Below are 22690 nucleotides of genomic sequence, written 5' to 3' on the forward strand. Positions count from 1 at the left end.
CCTGTTAGCTACTTTCATAAATAATAACTTGTCCCCACCATGCCCACTCACTTCTAACAAAATCTACTTTCTCCTACCACAAAATAGTCAGTGTCATTGATTTTGAAACTTTACCTATGACAGATTCTTTTCTACTCTCAGAAGACAATTTTTTTCTGCTTCTATAGGTTAATCTTAAATCTTTCACAAGCATTTCCCCCCTAAATAAGCAGGAGAGGTGGTACCAGGGGTTATAACTCTACAAATGAAATTTTCAAAAACCACTGCTCACTAATGGGTCCTAAACCCCTGAAAAACATCTTTTATGACAATTCATGGCTACTTTTCAATCCAAATAAACCTCACACTAAAATTCATCATTAACACATGTCTCTTTCCCCTAGGCCCAGAGCTGAAAGCAGTGAGGCAGACAGCCAATCACCGGCTACTTTCGGAGGGCCTGGTGTTACAGTATAACCAGATTGTCAAGGTTCACCTAGAGGATTACCTGCTAAATCACAAGTTTAAAGAAAACAATTTGGAGTTACCCAAGAGGAAACAACACACTTACTTATCTCCAGACTCTCCACACAGACTGTATTAAATTTTCCATAACCAAATTTACTGCAGGACTGAGAACAAGCATGTGATATTTCTGCTGAAAGTTCTTGATATTTGAAACTGCCTTTTATAAAGAAGCTTAAGACGTAAGGTGCAATTCCCTATCTCTTTGGCAAAACTCATTTTTCCCATTGGGGAAAATTGCTTGGCCATCTAATTGTTCCAGAGTACAAGGTAAAAATAAGTTCAAAACACAGGACCTAAATTAAACTAGATGATACTGCTCACTGTCAAGATTTTTTTTGAACACTATATTTGATATCATCAAACTGTTCAAGAGTACTTTTAGCACCAATATCTGTGACATTTCTAAATCCATAAAATACAAGTACTCAAACAAGTGGAGGAAAAAAGAAATAAAAGATGGCATAAAAATTGCTTTCTTAACAATTTCCTAATTAAATATACATTGGAATATAGCAATCATTGAGCCAAACTGGTAATGAACTCTTAGGGAACTACTCAGTATTTTTCCAACACTCGGTAGGCACAGCATTAGGTGTATGGTGTAGGAATTTAGAAAATGAGTAGAATTCAGTCAGATAGATTTGCTGTAGTCAACATTCACAGATGCTAAAAAAGAAAGCATATTGTGTTTGAAAAGGGCACCTCAATTCCCATCCCTGCCTATCAAGTGAAAGGGAAAATATATGAGGATATCAATTGTGAAATGTCAGCATACTAAGTAGGGTATATAGCTCATGTTTCTTGATATGAAAGGGAAAGACCTCAGTGAATGCTATTTGAAAGTCCATCTGCCAGTTATACTGTACCTTCCCATGTTCTATAAAGCCAGTCGGGGGGATGTGTAGAGTGGAGAAGAGCTATCGAAATACATCACCCATCACCACCCACAGCAGTTCATGGGAGTGCTGGAGAAAACTGCATGTACTAGAAAAAATGAATTTAGAAATAAAAAAGAAGAGCTTCAGAATTTCAACAAGAAAAGGAAAAGAACAGAAGTAAATGATAGGGCTACCTTATCCCATGAGATAAGCACGCATGAATGAATGCATATATTACAAGATTTTTTACTAAGCCTAAAACATTGTGATGAAATATAAAAAGGGCCTATATCTTTTGTTGCCCAATCAAAGTGGGGGGGTGGGGGTGGGGAGAGAAATGAGTTAGTCCAAAGTGACAGTGCTAGCAGCAGATAATGAAAGCTTGAAATTGAAATGGTGATAAAAACTGTGTGTAAATTCTATAGATTAGATGCATATTTATTTCAGTTACATTTCAGATTCTACTGAAGAGCGTGTAACATCTTAAGAATAATTTAAAAATCCCTCATCTTTTCATTTCAAAAGAAAAAAAGGGAGGAATAATCTCCATGGATGAATCTGAATTCATGAATGGCAATAGTTATATCTTAACGTGTTTCTCAAACCAAAGGACCCCCTAATCACTTCCGAGATTTAACAAGATGACATCAAACTATGAACAGGATCATTTCACACACAACAATATCACAGTCACCTCTGAGGAGAAAGTGCAGCAACATTATACAATTTAAAAGTGCATGTGAAAAGGGAAAGTGTAACCAAACTACCCAGAGTATGTGAGTGAACATCATAAGGTTAATAATGTGTAAAATTTAGCCAAAATCCTGCTGCCCATAGCAGGTATTTTATCTTTTCTTAGAATGTTTAGATGGCTGGAAACTTTTAAAGATAGGACACTGTCATTTGAAATGGATTTTTCTTTAAAAAGATGGTTTTGATATATCACTACACAGCTCCAAAAGTAAATGGGCACCCAAGTGCAAAAAGGGCTCCCAGGAAGACACATTTTCAATACTGACCTGGCCAAGTGTAAGACTGTGGAAAATATATTGAAGTTTGATTTGATGGTCGTCTCCAAAAAAAAAAAAAAAAAAAAAATCCTCTCTCGTATCAATGACAAGATAGTGGCATTTGTTTACACTCAATCAATGGAGTGATTTCTTATACTGGAGTATATATCTCATTACCCTGTCTTATTAGGCTAATGATAATTTGGACTAAAATTTACACCTATGAAGTACAGTGGCTTGAGACAGTATAAAAAATATACCTAGTTAATGAAACTCAAAACTTTTATTTGTTTTCTCTTAATCATTTGGATAAGTTGTCTAAAATACTGTCCTCTTCTACTCCATCTTTTGAAATAAATCTGGCTGAATACATTTGATTCATTTTTATTTGTGTCTCCCCCACCATTTCATATTAATCTGCCATCCTATTTATAGAATAGAGAAATAAAAAAATACACCCCATATTTTAATAATATAAAATGATGGCAGAAAAACATTAGAGGGCAAAATATGTTTCTTTTTTTCATTCCTCCCTTTTAACCAGTTTGGGGGGGGTGGGGGGGGGGAGTCTGTCTTGATTGAGCTTTTAATTAGTTAATCTCCCAAACAGGTAAGTCAGTGCTGTTAAGTGCTATTCTGGTTTCAAATAATTACCTGAAAATGAGTGCCTGGGGTTGGATTAACTATAGCCTCATTAGCATTCATCACTATTGCTATAGCACGAAGCGAAAGAAAAATAAAATGAAGAGAGGAGATAAAACTACAAAACCAAAATGAACACAATTTTTTAAAAATCCTGGCACTAGCCATCTTCTCCCTGAACACTTACTCACTGTATAGACTGTCATGGTCACATAAAAGCCCATTCTTGAAACAGACTCATCTGGCACAAATTTTGTACTTGTTTCTGTCTTACATGCAGAGATTCTCACACTTTAGTGGGAACCAGAACCACCTGGGGAGCTTATTAAAAGTTAAGATTCCCAAGACTCAAAAGATTCTGAGGCAGCATGTATACTTTGGGGTCCAGAAATTTCCAAACACTGCAGCTGATTCTCATGAGGGCATCAATACATCATATATGGAAAAATACTACCCTAGGGCCTATGGACTATATGTAGCCTCTTCTATACACCTAAAGAAAGAAAGATTTTCTACATATACTCTACATTTCTGTAAGGTAGAAATACAGTCACAATTTCATCTCACCATCTACTACATGAACGATGCTAATGCCACCTACCCTAAGCTGAGCCTCCCAGTGACAGGTCATCAGTACCTCTGGAAATTATTCATTCCATCTTTGACAACTCTGACTCTTCCTATATTCCTATGTTTGCATATAGATTTTTTTTCTAACCTTTGGAACCATATTCTGTAACAACTATTTTGCTACAATAAACCCTCAAGATGACAGTGTAGGCACCCTGTAAACAGTCCTACCCAGAGGTCATCAGTGAACATGAACACATGAACCCAGTGAAAATGCTCTAGAAGTCACATGAGAGGGCTCATTCTTATAGAGAGATGGGGAGATTTAAGCTATTTGAGATTTAGGTAAAGCTGCTTATGAGTATAAAAGATATAGACAGAACAGAGAATGGAAATGCCAAAGGGGAGTATCTTTTCTAAAGATAAGGATCCACATGAAAAAATAAATTAAAATGATACGGAAGTTAAGAGTAAAAAGGCAAGGCCTTTTTTTCCCCAGATATGACCTTCCAGCCCTATACTCTCAAAGTAAGTATTTCAACGTTTTCATTTTTAGTTTTTTAACTCGTTACTATCACCACAACATATGTATATATCCCTGAGAGTCTCCCTTGTCTCCTCATCATGAGAGATGAAGAATTTGGTACCTTGCTCTCCTCCTTTGCTACCTTGCTCTCCTCTCCCTTTCTCCCTTCCACATACTATTCATTTGAATTATCCCAGTGATTGCCTCTATGACTTTAAGTTATGTAGTTAAATTTCTAGTTCTGAATTAATCGTCTTGGGCAGTACCTAAAAATACTATGAGAAAAGGAAATTAGCACACATCCTTCCTAAAAGTAAGTTGTCAAAAATGTTTTCTTAATCACTAACTTACGAGTTCGGTAACTAACCTGAGGCAAACCTATTGAAACAATTCTCTCTTCTCTTCACAGGCAGTAGTAGTGCTGACATGTATACTGTGGAGAATTGTTATCAAGTTTCTAAAACCTTATGTTTGACACAGATATGAATTTGTGGAACACATACACGTACTAGACTGACTGCATACGTTTTCATTCCAACAGACACTCCTATCTTCTTAAAACTTTGATATGACACATGGTTTTAACTCACAACGTGACTCTAATCTGTTCCTAAAGAGTTTACATGTATCTTAAGGCTTCCTGAGTAACACATTCTATTTCAATCCCATAGAAACCCTTCTTTACTTGACAGGGTCCTGGATTTCTAATCAAACTTCATCAATATGATCCAAGAGTAACAAAACACTTATTGCAAAAAAGGTCACCAACTAATGTCCTAGAACAAAGCAGAGCTATCGATTATGAAAGGATGATTGCTTCTATACAGCCCCACTGGGTTAGTCATGGCTAGAGAAAAAAAAATGACAGAAATTGACTCAAAAGCTAACATTGATGAAAGAAATGGCAGAGCCATAGCAGGTACTTAACGAATCACAACTGTAAAAGATTGGAACAGTTGTAACATTGTTACTAAACCACAATGGCAGACTCGCCTGTCAGTCACACACTATTATTCCTAATGGGAATGTGACTATTTTCACCCTTGCTATTTTGAGTAACAACCGAATGAATGAATCAAAGACGAAAAAAATAATACTAAAAACAAACCAAAGAACAACTTTCACAAGAATCTGATGTCATATACAAGAGACAGAATTGTCATTTTTCCTACCACACTCCCACTATGCAGAGCAATCACCTTCAGTATCTTCATTAAGACTAATTGTTGGAGGAGGTTATCAAGAAGACATGACCACCAGTTGACCCTCTAGCTGAACCTGGGCAACTGGAGCCTCCCCCCCACAACTTTTGTCCTTCGAACGTGTCCTGCTTGCCTTTCCCACTCCCAGAAGCTGCTCCAAGGATACAGCCTTGAGACAGAAATGTGGTGTCGAGGCTATGTGGACTAGGTTTGTGACTGAACCAAGTTGAGATTTTTATATAAACTTATAAGATTCTGACGGGTGGATATGAAGATCTATGTGTCTTGCAGCCATCTAAGACAAGCCTCTTGTTTGTAAATTCTCTTCCTTATTAAAACTGCTACCTATCAATATGGAGGAATCTACCTCTTTCTTCAGTTTCTCCCTACCCTGTGTGTACAAGGACCAGTTTGAAAACCAACACTAATCTATGTAGGTAGGTCAAACTTTGATTTTCCTAGAAATGATTGTTCAATTTTCCCCACAGGAAGTTAGTGTCTCTTAGAAAACACAACTAACTGTACATTTCTCTGAAAGAATTTATGGTAAGGCTTTTTGGAAAAATGTAAATTTTTAGATATGTTTGTAAAATCATGTGCGGTTATGATATCCATAATGATGTTACAAATAAATATCCTAAAGTAGGCTATTTAATGTCAAAGTAACTACTTAATAGTAGGTATTACATCATGTTATCATAATATAAAACTTTAAATAGATAGGATTTACTTTCTAAAGATAATTAGCCAACAGAACACTCCAAGAGTGCAAGACAAAAAAAAATATCCAGTGAGGTTGAGTCAAATATTTCATTAGCACCCATTCAATGGGTATAATGCAGAGAGAAAAAGTCACATTAGCAAACAAACAACAACTAAGACATAACGGGTGGGAAAGTTGAAGGTAAAATATATGTTTAATAAAAATATATATGTAGTTAGGTTCAAAATATTTTACAAGGCAAAAGGAAACATTTTTTACATATATATTATATAGAATATATTATGAATAACATTTGGTGGTAAATCGGCAGAAACAAATAACATTTTAAAGGTTTTATATATTGTTGGCTGTGTAGGCAGAAGACAGGATTATAATAATTGAATTTTTTGAAGTTAAATATTAGTGGCTTTAAAAGAGAAAAACCATTTTAAAAAGTATAATCCATACCTTGATGGTTTCAGATTAGTTACTATGTAAAGAAGAATGACCTGATTATGTGATAGAAGTTGTTAAATTCGAGCTTTGTCTTGGGTTTTAGATTTTCCTGAAAGGGAGAAAAAAAATAATAGCTAACGTAATTCAAAACCCTAATTCTAACTGAATCATTTCACCTCCCTATCTATTCATGAATCAGAAATCTACTACTAGAATATATTCCAGTAGAAAACACTTCCGTGCTCCAAAGACTATTTGATACAACAGTTTTTCATTATTCATAGCACAAACAGGTTCCAAATGGTGAAGAATTCCACAGTTGCAGGTTATTACCAAAATACCAAGAAATCACAATCTATAAATATAAATGATTATGGCTGATTCAACATCTCATCAGAACAATTATTATAAGTGTGAAGAAACAATGGACCCTCTTGTTTAGCACAGAATTTATACTAGCCCCTGGTGAACAACATTTTGTAGATGCTAATTTTTTAGATGCTAACATTCTTGGTTTCAGCAATTTTCACTGCATCCTCTATATTGTTAACTGGCTTGCTAATTGTAGCTACCATTTATTGTGTAATGTAATCCTAAACAGTAGGCCAGAGTTATCACTTAGTGGTTACCACAGATACGTTTAAGCCAACGTTAATTAAGGTTATTTATAATTGCTTCACAAGATTTAAAGTTAAGTTCCCACAGAGGTAATTCTTCTAGTTGCTAGTACTATTCAATTTTCCAGTTCTTACCATTTTTAATGTTTTGTTCCAAAGATCAGGAAAACATAGATGGTCCAAAGAACAAAGGGAGAAAGGCAGAAATATTATAATCATGAAGGTACTGAACTGTATCTCAGTACAGTTCTGAAGGTTCAACATACTTTCCAAAGCCAGTTTAAGAAGAAAGCCAAGAATCAAACTGATATTCTTTTTTTTTTTATTGTTTATTTTTGAGAGAGAGAGGCAGAGACACAGAGTGAGTGGGGAGGGGCAGGGAAGAGGGAGACACAGAATCTGAAGCAGGCTCTGGGCTCTGAGCTGTCAGTACAGAGCCCTACAAGGGGCTCACACCCAGGAAGCATGAGATCATGACCAGAGCTGAAGTCGGACACTTTACTGACCGAGCCACCCAGCTGTCCCCAGATTGATATTCTAATCTAAGATGTGTCACTATCTCTTAAGAACAAACATAATTAAGTTCTCTGAGCTTCAGATTCTACTACACCTTTGTTAATACTACTTCCCCTTTGACCTGCAACCAAAGTTTATCAGTCCTTCAGGGGTCAAAAAATGTCCATCTTCCTCCATTAAGTCCTTTCTGATTATTTAACCCAATATTGATATATTTCTCCTTTGAATATTTAGAGTTTTGATAACCAAATTTAGCACAGAATGATGTACACCTTATTTCTTTAGAGTAGCTTTAGGTTCAGAGCAAAATTGAACAGAAGGTACAGAGGTTTCCCATATGTTCCTGCCCTATACATGCAGAGCCACCCCATTGTCAACATTCCCCCACCAGAGTGGTACATTTGTTATAGCTGAAGAACTAAACTGATACATCATCACCCAGCCTCCATTGTTTACACTAGAGTTCACTCTTGGTATTGTACATGCTATGGGTTTGGACAGATTTATCATGACATGTATCTACCATCATAGTATCATATTCAGTAATTGCACTGCCCTAAAAATCCTTTGTGTTCCGCCTATTTATCCTTCCCTCTGCCACAACTCCTGACAACCACTGATATTTTTTTTACTGTCTCCATAGTTTTGCCTTCTCCAGAATGTCATATAGTTGAAATCACAGAGTATATGTAGACTTCTTAGATTAATTTTTCTTACTTAGTAAAATGTATTTAAGGTTCTCCCATCATGGCTTGGCAGCTCATTTCTTTTTAGTGTTGAATGATATTCCAATGTCTGGATATACCACACAGTTTATTCATTCACTTACTAAAGGCCATCTTGGTTGCTTCCAAATTTGGGCAATTATGAATAGAGCTGCTATAAGCATATGTGTACAAGTTTCTGGTGGACAAAAGTTTTCAATTCCTTTGGGTAAATGCCAAAAAGTATGATTACTGGATTGTATGGTAAGAATACACTTAGTTTTGTAAGAAACCACAGAACTGTCTCCCAAAGTGGCTGCAGTATTTTGCAGCACTACTAGCAATGAATGAGGTTCCATTGTTCCACATCCTCACCAGTATTTGGTGCTGTCAGTGTTCCAGATTCTAGCCATTCTAATATGTGTGAAATGAGTGGTATCTCATTGTTGTTTATTTTTAAGTTTATGTATTTATTTTTGAGAGAGAGAGAGAGCACAAGCAGGAGAGGGACAGAGAGAGGGAGAGAGAATCCCAAGCAGGCTCCGCATTGTCAGCACAGAACGTGATGCAGGGTTCTTACTCCCGAACCTTGAGATCATGACCTGAGCCAAAATCAAGAGTCAGATGCTTAACCAACTGAGCCACCCAGGCGCCCATGATTGTTGTTTTCATTTACATTACTCTGAAGACAAATGATGTGGAGCATCTTTTCATATGCATATTTGCCATTGATCTATCATCTTTGGCAAAGGATCTGTTCATATCTTTGGCCAAATTTTAATCAAGTTGTTTGTTTTCTTATTGAGTTTTAAGGGTTCTTTGTATATTTGCACTTAGCTTAATGCCCTTCCAAGTTCATTCATGTTGTTTCAAATAGCAAGATTTCCTTGTTTATATGGCTGAGTAATAGTCCATCACACACACACACACACACACACAAACACACACACACACACACACACACACACACACACACACACAATCTAGGCAAGAGTGCCTTCATGGTTTCCTAGATGTTAAGAATGTTTCCAATCCTTTCCTCGAAATCATTTCATTTCAATGTAAGTCCAGTAGGTTCACATAGAATCTAGAGGAAAATCAAGTTCCCTGGTTAAATGGAGGGAGGGGGAACAAAATAAAAACCAACAGGTATTGTGTGACCCTGCTGATTGGAAATACTTCTCCATATTTGACGTATATTTCCAGTTAAGGGGAACTAATTTGTGTAATGCACATTCTCTTGGCCCTGCTAGTTAACTAGATGATAAATGTGGAAAGACTGACTGGACATGCTCTGCCTAGCTCCCCTCTCTTCCTCCTAAGAAGGAACTTTCTAGCAGAGAACACAAATTTTCCTCTTTTCTATGTGGTTAAGTTTTACCTGCGCAGGTTTCTTGCATGGGCAAGCCCCAGTTCAGAACAATGTGGGGCCAGATGGGGAAATCTGCATAATCCCAGAATTTCCTATTAGCAAGCCTATTTGGCTGACAGATATAAAGCTACCTGCTCCGCCTAACCTCTGTTGGTATTAAACTTTTTTTGGGGGCCTTGATAGTACTTTGGGGGTTTTTCCCAAAAAAATATGAATAAAGAATGCTATTAGTTGGACTTCCCATGAGACGCTCACAAACCCATTTTTGTAAAACTTTGTATGTATGTTTACTTAAAAATCTGAAAAATTAAACCAAAGTGATAGAATTACAGACAATTTGGGTTTGCATCTTTGCATATTCTAAACTTGTACTTTATGAAGATGTATTGTAATTATGAAAAAAGGTTAAATATACATTTTTTAATATAGTGCTGACCTCCTCAGAAAAAGTCCTTTCAGTAGATGTTGTGTGTAGATCCTGAATATTTTAGACATTTAATAGTATTTTAATAACAAACCACCAAATGGACCATACAGTTGGAGAAGGTCACAAGAAGTCTCAGGCCTCCTATATTACTAAGCACCCTTTCTAATCAGTTAACAGACTCTTGGAGTAATCAAAGAAAATTGCCCTTATTTTTTAGCAGTTACAGATCCACATGACTCTTCAAAAACACATCACTGCATTGCATTCTCACGGTAGATACAGAATCCCTTTGGTCCAGTAGAAGCTATAGTATGCTTTAATGGTGACATTTTCCTCCAAATATCACTAACTTTCATAGAAGCCAGCAGCTTCAAAGTGCTGGGTGCAGCAGGCTTGGAATCAGGAGACATTTATTCCCTCCTCTGTCACTATATTTCTGCTCACTTAGCCTTGTTCCATTTTGCCCATCCACAAAATGAGAAAAATAACTCTTGCTTGTTTCTTAACAAGAGTAGGAAGGAATTAAATGGGAATCTATGCATGAATGCTATGATTTGAGATTCTTACAAATAAAGAAAAAATATATACACATAAACATTCCGAACTGCCATCAGCGTAATTTTAGCAGTCCATTAATGTAGACTATGTATTTTGTTTGTTTTTTAGCTAAACATGAGTTTAAATGTGTGACATTTTTCTCCAAATATCACTAACTTTCACAAAAGCCAGTAGCTTCAACATGGTAGAGGCTGGATCAGTATCAAAATGGCAGAGGAGCAAGCTCTCTGTGTCTAGGAGGACAACTGGTATTCGACAAGAAATACATTACCCCTGAGAGTTTCTTTCTCCAATCAAGAAATGAAAAATCACTTGTATGTGGCAAGTTAACCAAATAACAGTGGAAGAATGCCAGTTCTAGGAAAAGACATTTTGATGGATGTGGAAGGAATGAAATGAGATGCCTGCTTTATTAAACAGCAGCTGATCTGTGTTCTACCCACAAGAGGAAGTTTACAAAGGACTAGGACAGTTGTGTCAGGGAACAGAAACCCACAATCATCTGCAGTAGTTTGAAAAGGACAAAAGCACAAAGTACATAAAGCATAAAGAGCATAAAAACAAGTGACATCTGATAAAACACAAGAGACTCAGTAGAAGGGCATTACAGCTTGAAGACAGAAAGCAGCAAATTAGGGTCAAGGAAAGAGCTTGTTTCTATGAATTTGAAAACACTGAAAAGACCAGGGAGGCAGAAAACCCCTTGCAACTTAGCAGGGCTACAGACATCAAATAGCTGGGAAAGGTTATCTTAAATAGTTTCTTTGCAAGAGTTTTGCTTTTCTTTTTTTAATAAACTGAATTAATGAGCTGAAGCTCAGTGCCCTTTTAAAAAGGAGGCAGAGGAAATAAGCCATTGTTGACAAACATAGCATTAGAAGATTGCTCAAATGTTCTGCAATAGTTAAGCTTTCAGCTTGCCACTAAACCCAGCTGTTGACTTAGGGTAACAGCTGCAGGAAGCACAGAGGGTTAAAAGGATCATTTGAAATTGGGAAATAGGTTGTGAGGGTTTGTGTTCTCTTTTTGAAGTGATCATTTGCCCGATTGCATCAGAGGCTTAAAGAAGATCAAAAGCTCCAGATGCTGTAACCTGCTTTGTTGGAAAGACTTCTAATTGAATCAGGCATGGACGGAATATAATCACGTAAAAAGTAATAAATCTATGATCAAGATTATTTGGAGCTGCAATGTTTGGACTGCTCTAATTCCTTTACTGTCTCTTTTACAAATCATTGGTAATTAGAGACATGCATTATTTCCAAACACCCAATAACTCCCGTCTTGGATAAGAGAAAAGGTGGTCAGAAAAAATTCTTAGGGACTTATTCTATATTTATATTTTTGTTACAAAAATTATATTCGCATAAGGAGAGAGTGGGTACAGCATGGATATATGGTTATAATGAAAGGGGATAAACATGGCTTCATATTTGAATTTATGACAAAGCATTTGGACAGATCTGGCAAAGCCTAATCCCCAACAAAACCAGATGGAACAGCATATCCATCACAGAGAGAAACTCACAGGAGTTCTTCTCTAGAATTGCAGAAACAAATACTGATTTCTGAATATTTTTTAGACAGTATGCCTGTATATTTGTTCTTCATATCTTGGCCAACACTCTTCAGATAACTTCTGTGCTCCAATTTTGAAAAACGTAAAATGATAGAACAGTTGAGATGTTTACTTCCAACTCAGTATTGACAGTCAGTCAGTCAAAAAATATTCCTTAATACCCACAGGGCTCATAACACTGCCGTGGATACTTGGAGGTACGTATTAAAGAACAGATATTGTTCTGAACCAAAGAAAATGCACAGTAATGATTTCAGTGATATAGGGCATGTATGTTCAGAGATTCAAACCAGAGACCGGCATTAGAAGAAGAAAAAGAAACTAAATGCAGGAGATGCAAGAAGACATTTCTGACAAGAAACTGAATTTTTTTTCTTTTTACTTTTTGTTGTGAGAGAGCCTACCCGGCAACTATTACAGCCAGCGTCTCCTTGCCACATACTGCCACCTAAAGGACAGCTGGTAATTGCTGGATAATAACTTGTTTTCTTTCTTATAGCTAAAAGTAAATGTCCTAATTAATTTCATGATGCCCCTATTTTTCATGCAGCATTAAAGTTAAGTATGCAAATGTACATTCGATCTTATGTCTATTATCATAAAATTAAAGTGTTGCCTAGTGTTTGAGATTGGTTTAAAAAAACTAAAAAAAGTCCCTCCTTGTACATAACATTTCATAGCAAGGCAAATTTTTATTCCTGTTCTATTTCACTTCGGGAAGCAGATTATCAGGACTAGGTGGTCAAAAGATTCTGAATAAAGAATCTTCTAGAATGGGATAAACCTAATGTTCAAATGCAGCATTTAGGGGATGTTTTTGATGATGGTGCTGGCTGGCAGTGAGTACTTTTACCTAAATGTCTCATGAACTGTGATGCAATTAGCCATTGTTTGTCAAGGAAAATGTCACTATGTTTATGCTAAAAAGATTTGGAATTTTAAGATAATCTTTTTGATAAGCATAACAAAAGGAAATTAAAAGTAAAAAGACTTTTTAACAAAGCCCTTAAAAATACATAAACTCAACTCTCAGTACCTGCTGAATGTAATAAAATGACCAAACTATCATGGTTATTAGGAGGAGACCTTTATGAATTAAAAGAAACAATTTGGTTCTTCCAATTTGGTAACAAGAACGTTATGACATTCTCCTCTAGAAAGAATTATCAAATTACTTGCTTGAATAGAAATTGATCACATCAGGCCAGAAGAGCAGCTTCCATGGCAACTGATGCATTAGAAGATCCTAGATGTTCTATATCCTCATTTAGCATCCTGACTGATATGATTCAGAAAGATTCAGTAAGCCCTAGATGAACCGAAAGCTAAATTTGATCCCACTGATTGGCGAAAGCTACAGTAAGATTTCTGGTGAAAAAGATCAACAGACTCCCAAAGATGGACTGAGATTTTGTTCAATGGTTTAAATTCATCTTGAAAACAAATTAATCAGAAACACTTTTATATTGAAAAAGAATCTATTTTTGTTCCATGGTAAATGTGTGACTGGAAAGTTCTGCATACATATTTCTGTTATTCAATTCGCATTCTTAAATGCACTAGAGAAGCTGCTTATTTATAGGAATCATGCAGAGTGTCATTTTGTAAAACAGAATATTCTTATAGTACAAATAGTAACAATTTTCTCTCCTCCCTGTATTTGGTAAATAGTGATTTTTAGATATTGAATTTTCTTAAAGTAATACAGCCGTAATTTGCAAATAACAAAATGCCAGGAGACACTTTCAGAAGTTACTCCTTGAGAATTCAGAATTCAAAGATACAGCACTGCAAGAAGGAATTTTTACAAGCTGATTATCTCTTCTTTTCTTGTATTATAAATAACAAGCATTTGTGAATTAATCAGGCCTACTGTCAGAAAATAGAGATCCTGAAATTCAGGTTCTCGGGTTAAGTTTAACACAGCAAAAATCCAATGGTCTGCCTATATGGTATGTGCCAACTTGGCACCCCAGAGGGAGGAAAATAATACATCAAATTTTGTGGTTAATAAGCTTTATTGTAGCTAAATTAAATTTTTTCCTTTAGTGCTAATTCAAACCTTCAAAATGTGTATCATTTTGGATTGGTGTATATATATTTGTGTGGCTTGCCTTTTGCATCTAGCCATAGACCTAATGAAAGACCCCCTAAAGAAGGATCTTATTTTTAAAACTACAGACAAAGCCCATTTGGGGGTGAGGATTTCTCTCCATACAGTTCCAAGATGTGGTTTGGCAGTAGACATTTTAGTAGGGGATACAACACAGTACAAAACTACTAACCTGGATTCTTTATTCTTTCACAGAATTACTGTCACTAAGAAGGTCTTTAATCTCCTTGTTTTATTTCTCAGAAAGGTAGTAGTATTTTACTCCAAATAATTTTAAATATCTTTAAATGTTGTATGTAAGGTTCTGCAAGCCAAAAATCACTTTTGCCTGAGATACTAATTCCCACAGAAGAAACCTAGGATGATTTCATCTGCCAAATAACGCGTGGAAAGTGTTTTGCTCAATTTTACTTCCATTTTACCACTGACTTTCACAATTGTAAGAAAAGCCTCATAATAGTTGTGAGTGTTAAAGAAAACATAGAAACTTGTATGCCTACGTTACAGGGGAGAAAATACCCATTTTGTGTAATAGCATCTGATCCTTATGGTGCCTATGACAGGCTCTTTACATTTTAATAAGGCATTTATATAGCACACTGTTTTTTGAATAGATATATTACAACACTACAAAAATCATGTCACTAGGTTTTACATCATCCCTAAATGACAGACAGAATATCCATCCTGAACCCAGCAGGTAAGGGAAAATGAAATGATGGCCAAAGTCCCAAGTCTGTTCTAAAACTAACTACTATAAGCTCCTTGAGGGTAAGCATAATATCTTATTATCTCATATCCCCTGCTGAGGAGGCTGCTTTGTACAATTTGAAAAACTAAAATGAATCATGGCCTTTGTGCCTTCACATCTCCATTATCTTCACACAGTGCTATCTAATTCCACTGTAACAGAAATCACCATTACGTATTTGCAAATAGTTAAATTTCTGAATTAGAATTAAATGTGGTAAGGACTATATATATATATATATATATATATATATATATATATATGGGTTCATCTTCCAGGTGGTTATTGTCTATATTTAACAAGAGCATTCATTCTCCTGATTCTCTGAAAACTATAAAATGAAATCATCTCAAATGAATAGTTCAAAAGTTTAAATCATCCCAAACAGATGATAAAGCTAATGACAATATGCTAATTTAGTGAAAATTTACCTAAAAATTAACCAGAGGACCCAAAAAGGCTCCTATTCTCAGTTTACTATCACTATTTAATTAATTTCCACAGAAATTACTAATTCCTTCAGAAGAAACCTAGAGTGCTTCCATGTGAAGGTCTGGATGAGAAACTGTAAGACGCTGTACCAGTAGTTACTCTTGAAAGTGGTCCCAGTGATCTGCATCTCCTGCTTCGCACACCCTACGGAGTCCCCTCCCACCTTGAGCCAGGGATGTGCTGTGTGACCAAAAGCATATGGCAGAAAGAATGGTTGTCACTTCTGAGATTAGTTACAGATAACTGCTGTTTCCCCCTTGGGCATGCTCTCCCTGTGCTCTCCCTTTCTCTCTCTCTCCTTTTCTCTCTCTCTCTCTCTCTCTGAGATATACAGATGGATAGAGAGAGAGAGAGAGAGAGAGAGAGAGAGAGATCTCCTTGAAGTCTCCAATTAAAAACTAGCAAGGAGCATGGCTTCCCAACAACCACATGAGCCAATTTCAAAGCGACTCTGCAGCCCTGGGAGAGTCTTGAGCCCACAGTTCGGCTGCAATCTCTTAATTCAGACCCACCAGCTAAGCTGCTCTCTGATTCTCATGACTATCACAGGAATAATTATTTATACATTATCACAGGATAATTTAATATCTCCCAGAAATTGTCAGATAATAAAAGCTTGTTGTTTTAAGCTGTTAAGCTTGGGGATAATTTGTTATACAGAAATTGATAACTACTACAGATATGCAGGCATATCTAAGGGTTTTACGTTTTCTATCAGTGAAAGTATGATTATAGAAGTAAAATTTTAAGACAGCACAAAAAGTAAACATCTAATGACATAAAAGATGATGATCATGATTTGGTTTTCTAGGCTAAGGTTTAAGACTCCTATATTATGGACTATTGGGAAAGGCTGGAAATCTAAAAAAAGGTTGTGATGAATATTTTTTGCTATGATAAAGGAAGTTTTTAAGACCTGAGAGAGGGAAGAAAATGCCCAGATCAAAAGATTGAACTGACAGTATAAACAGTAAAAATAAATTTGACATAAAAAGAATAATGATGAAAGTGATATTAAATAATTCACAGGGAAAGAGTTTGGCAATAAAACCAAGGTCTCTCATGGGTTTGGTTATGGTCTATCTCTAGAACAGTTAAAAATAAGGATGTCCTACAAATTAAGATTTAAAATGTAACCTAAAGAAGTAAGTTGATCTCACGGATATCAGTGAAATATTCATGAGAGATATCTGGTGGGAGATAGAACGTCTGCCCAGAAAAGGAATCGATCTAAAACATAGATGTCACTGAAGAGGAAAGACAAAGAAAAAAATGCCTGGAGAGAAATCCACAGACCTAAGAGCAGAAGCATAATTGGGAACAAACTGGTAAGATTAGGAAGAGTCAAAGAAACAACATCAGTAGGCATGTGGCCTACAGAGTACTTAGCCATATCAAAGTTGGGGATTTCAAAACTGCACAGATGACAAAATAGAGAACGTATAAAGAACTTCAAGTATAATGGTATCTGGAAAGGTTATTTTTTCCTAAATGCAAAATATCTGGTAAATTCTAGACTTTCCTTGTTGACAATTTCATGTTTCACATTTCATAATACCCAAAATACTAACAAGATTTAGAAATGCTTCCATACTGGAGTCTTGGGTGACAGGGTAGGGGGAGGGTGTGGAGGGATAGGGGTGGAGATTAATGAGGAAGGAATCTAGTTTATATAAGAAATTCCAAACATTAAGGACCAATATTATTCAGTGACTTTTTTTTTTTTTAATTTTTTTTTCAACGTTTATTTTATTTTTGGGACGGAGAGAGACAGAGCATGAACGGGGAGGGGCAGAGAGAGAGGGAGACACAGAATCGGAAACAGGCTCCAGGCACTGAGCCATCAGCCCAGAACCTGACGCGGGGCTCGAACTCACGGACCGCGAGATCGTGACCTGGCTGAAGTTGGACGCTTAACCGACTGCGCCACCCAGGCGCCCCTATTCAGTGACTTTTCAAAAAGGAGGGGAAAATTATCCAATGAATATACTAATGATGTACATCCCTAGAAGAATATGAGAAGATTCTTAGAAAGCAGTTATTTCCAGAAATAGCCCAGAGTTACCAAGAAAATTTCCTTAGTTATAATATCCTGATCTCCGTTTTTTTATAGTATTATAAGACAAATGATCTAGAATGTCACTTTTTAAAAGGATATATCCTTATTTAACATATCTTTTGATAAAGTCTCCCCTGAAATACCTATGGAAAACGAAAGAACTATCTGGTTGATAACACAGTTAAGTGGAATGATCATTAGTACTAAAATATGTTGATTATTAGATTGATTAAATTTTAGTAAGGTTCTAGTGATCTATTAAAAGTGGCCCATTAATTTTGGAGGATATATTAAGGACAGATTTACCATACTATTCATAGCATAGTCAGGAAAAATAAATTTGATGACAGAACTAATTTTTTTTATTAAAAAAGTAAATAACAGGACACATTTAAGGTCCTGGATTTAGATTAAATGAACTGTATACATACAGATTGGGAGACAACGGTTAATTAGTCAACTGAAAAGCATTCTTACTGTATTTGACTAAAATCTCAATATTTGTACACAGAGTGATATACTGAAGAAACCTGTATCCAATATTGTTTAAAATGAGGATTATCTGGGGCGCCTGGGTGGCTCGGTCAGTTAAGCATCCGACTTCAGCTCAGGTCATGATCTCACGGTCCCCAAGTTCGAGCCCCGTGTCGGGCTCTGTGCTGACCGCTCAGAGCCTGGAGCCTGTTTCAGATTCTGTGTCTCCCTCTCTCTCTGACCCTCCCCCGTTCATGCTCTGTCTCTCTCTGTCTCAAAAATAAATAAACGTTAAAAAATTTTTTTTAAAAAATAAAATGAGGATTATCCAACTTCTGAAAGGTAAAAGTCACTGTATTCTGCACTGACCAGATAACCTTATGGATATGTTTAGATTTGGGCACTACTTTTATTTTATTTTATTTTTTTAACGTTTATTTATTTCTGAGATAGAGAGAGACAGAGCATGAACGGGGGAGGGGCAGAGAGAGAGGGAGACACAGAATCGGAAGCAGGCTCCAGGCTCTGAGCCATCAGCCCAGAGCCCAACGCGGGGCTCGAACTCCCGGACCGTGAGATCGTGACCTGAGCTGAAGTCGGACGCTTAACCGACTGAGCCACCCAGGCGCCCCTGGGCACTACTTTTAAAGGGACAACTGGGGGGAAAAATATAGAAAGCTCAGTGGTGACTGATCACTCATTCTTCTAGCAAGACTTCTGGATATAAGCTTTTAATTGTCTAATCTGTTCTAGACATTATGCTGGGACTGGACATAATAAGATTAAAAATTATCTTATCCTTGTCCACATGAGCATATGACCCAATAGGGAGGAAAGCAAATATGCAGTGTGCATCTGTGAAGACTGTAATGCAAGAGAAATCTGAAATAATTGGAATGCTCTGCCTGGAGGACGGAGTTAGGGGAAAATGAGAGAGGTCTTCAAACACTTGAAAATATGGCTTAAGGGACACGTCTATATTCATATGTCATACCAAAGGGCAAGGAGGAAAATTACAGAAAGGCAAAATTTGGCCTCAGAACTTTTCAACAATTAGAAATGTGTACCTAGAGAGTAGACTTCATATAAAGTGGTAAAACTTTATCTTAGAAAATTTCTGATCAAAGGTAAATGAAAGTTGAAAAAATATCATAAGGATTTGTGCCTCAAGGCACGGCTGATGGTGGTGGTGTTGGCGTGTTTAAATGTATTTAACAAGGAAAGGAGAAGTAGGGCAAAGCGATTTACTCTGTCTCTAAGATTCTTTGATTTCATGTACAAAAACTATCAATCTCTACCTTTATAAAATAAGATTTTCATTTTGGTTGCATGTCAAATATGTGTAATGCTTCAAGAATCGCCGTAATTTAGGCAGCATATTTATGTAAGGGAAAATGTGTCCGATGTTTAAGAGATTGATTCTGGTGTGCTGTGCCTAACGTGTTTCCTAAAATAAAGCAACTTTTAGAAAAGGTATAGTTAATAGTTTCGTGTCCAAGAGCCTTATAAATCTAAATTAACTCGGATTTAGGATTGTTTTATTTCACATTTATATATAAAATTGAAAGAAATTATGCTATCTAGGAAATCTATTCATTTTTATATAGCTTTTCAGAATTTCTTTCAAAAGATTTTCTCTTGCAGAAAGCATATTCTTTTCATCTCATTCAATGATTCTTAATACTACCCGAGCTATAAGAAGGTGACTGATATTTTCTTTTGAGATTAATTCAAACATCCTCTCAGGGGATTAATAACACAAATTCTAAGCCATTTAGCACCCACCCCCTGCCATGTGCTGCTAGGTCAGCTAAAGGAGCCAAAACCTTCAAAACACATGACTTATTTTTCTATTATCAAACACATTGCTTTGACCTATAGTTTATAAAAGACACTAGCCCATTTACTTCTTGCACAGCATAACCATGACACAGATTAAATAAAAGATAACTAAATATTAGAAATCATCCAAAAGAAAACATTAATTAGTGTGCTAATTTTTAAATGATTAAGTAGTAGGTATTTGTTCATTTGACCTGTAAAGTAATATTTTAAATAATTCTTCCATTCTCTGTGAAACTCCTCAGGCAATCCTTCATATCAGTGTTTTCCATGGGGATTTTTCTGTGTAGGCTGTCTCACTTTCCTAAGAATCCTACGTTTACAGTATTTATTGATTGCAGAGAGCCAAGAGAAATACATTGGATGGCAGAACTAATTTTTTTAAGTATATTTAACAAGAAGCATTTAAGGTCAAATTTTACAGACTGCCTCCTGAATTAGTAAGATTTAATTTATGTAATCCAAATTCTTGCCAAATAGCAGAAACACACATACCAGCCTTTCTTATGTAAGGCTCAGCTGTGATAAACCACCTGTATGGAAAACTGCCAACTACTCCTCTAGATCAATGTTTCTCAAATTACGATCTTTGGACCATGGGCACCAGGAATCAACTGCAGTGCTTTTCAATAACACAGGTTCCTGAACCTCATCCTTGATCTGCTAAGTCAGAATCTTCCCAGGTAATCCTTTAAGCAACCTAAAACTTGAAAACCCACATTAAATGTGCCTTATTATATATTTTTTGAAGTTTATTTTTGAGCGAGACAGAGACAGCATGAGTGGGGGAGAGGCAGAGAGAGGGGGGAGAGAGAGAATCCCAAGCAGGTTGTCCGATGCGGGGCTTGAACCCATGAAACCATGAGATCATGACCTGAGCCGAGACCAAGAGTCCATCGCCTAACCGACTGAGCCACCCAGGCACCCCTATGCCTTATTATATTTTGATCAAGCTAGACAACCAAAGAGCTAGAGCAAGAAAAAGACATATGAGCTCAATGTTGTATTTATTTTACAAACTTTTTAGTTGGACATTGACCATTATATCACACAATTTCCTTTCTGTGAGAACATACAAAGTCTAACTTTCAGGAAAAGGTGTTTTTTGTTTTTTTTTTTGAAGTTTATTTATTTATTTTGAAAGAGAGAGAGGAGGGGCAGACAGAGAAGGAGAGAGACAGAACCCCAAGCAGGCTCCCCACTGTGAGTGCAGAGCCTGACACAGTGCTTGAACCCACGAACCATGAGATGATGACCTGAGCCAAGTCAGACGTTCAAGCAACGGAACTGCCCAGGCACCCCACTTTCAGGAAAAGGTTTAATTTTTTCCCGGAAAAAACTTTACTTTTATCTTATTCATGATTCTTACTTCTTGCTTTGCTCTGGTCACTAAACAGCTCAGAAACAAATTTTAGACCTAGCTCTTACAATACTGTAATACATAATAAAATGCACTTAGCCAGCTACAAGTTTATTGTTATTTTTACAGATATATAGACAGTAAACTGACTCAAATCCAGTTTCATAGAAAAGTGGAATATAAGTTCATAGATAGGTCAGGGTGCCTGGGTAGCTCAGTCGCTTAAGTGTCATTTCAGCTCCAGTCATGATCTCACATTTTGTGAGATTCAGCCTGAACCAGGCTCTCTGCTGACAGTGTGGAGACTACTTGGGATTCTCTTTCCGTCTCTCTCTCTCTGCCCATCTCCCATTTGCAATCTCTCTCGTTTGTTCTCAAAATAAACAAGTTAACATTAAAAAAGATAAATTCATATATAGGTCAGTAAATCTAGTAATGCAATCTAAGATTACTTTCATTATCTTGACAGCCAAATTACAGTTAACTCTGTCGACTGAAATATACATGCTTTATTGCATACGCTTTACCTAGGCCTCCCCCACCTTTTCCTTTAAAATGTTAAAAATTATTTTATTTTTCCCATTCTCCACATCTCAGAAGTGGTGCAAAGGTATCACTGAAAAACCAGGGATTACAAACGTAGGGAGAAACTGGGTCATAGCCACCAAAGGTGAAGTAGAGTTTTCAGGAACAGTGGAGGGGTAACTGAAGAGGTAGACAGACTCATAAACTGGAGCTCTTGTATATAATCGTTTAACCAACAACCTACTTAAAGTCAGTGCCTAACCCAGATTTCAAAACCTTTTTCCAGAAAGCATATCATGAGAAAATTATACAGTGCCAAAATCCATACACACTAAATATACTGTGTTTTTCCCACACTACTAGATTAGTCAGCTGTTAAAAAGAAAAAATATATGCTGTCTGATATTAGTTGCTATCTTAATAAATCAACACATGCTAATTTCCAGTGATCACTTTCCTTCATTTTCTTTAGTAAGTGCTCAAACCAGTACTGTACAAATGATCTGTGGCAATGGACCAGTCTGTTGTTTCTTAAATTTCCAATAATCTATCTTGGACTGAATACATTTCACAAAATATCTATTTCACAAAATACAACAAAAATGACATTCTAGAAAAATGAAATAACAAAAAGCAAGATACAACATGCAACTGCATTTTAATAATTTTAAATATTTAAAAATTATTACATGTAACATTGCCAGGCAAATGTCTACAAAAGTTTCTAAAGGCTTACTCTATTTCTGTTCATATCATGCGGAGCAGTAACGGTCTGCAGATGAGCGCCTGTGTGGGGGCCACGCTTTA

This window comes from Lynx canadensis, chromosome F2 (genome assembly GCF_007474595.2).
Source record: "Lynx canadensis isolate LIC74 chromosome F2, mLynCan4.pri.v2, whole genome shotgun sequence".
NCBI classification, from domain to species: domain Eukaryota; kingdom Metazoa; phylum Chordata; class Mammalia; order Carnivora; family Felidae; genus Lynx; species Lynx canadensis.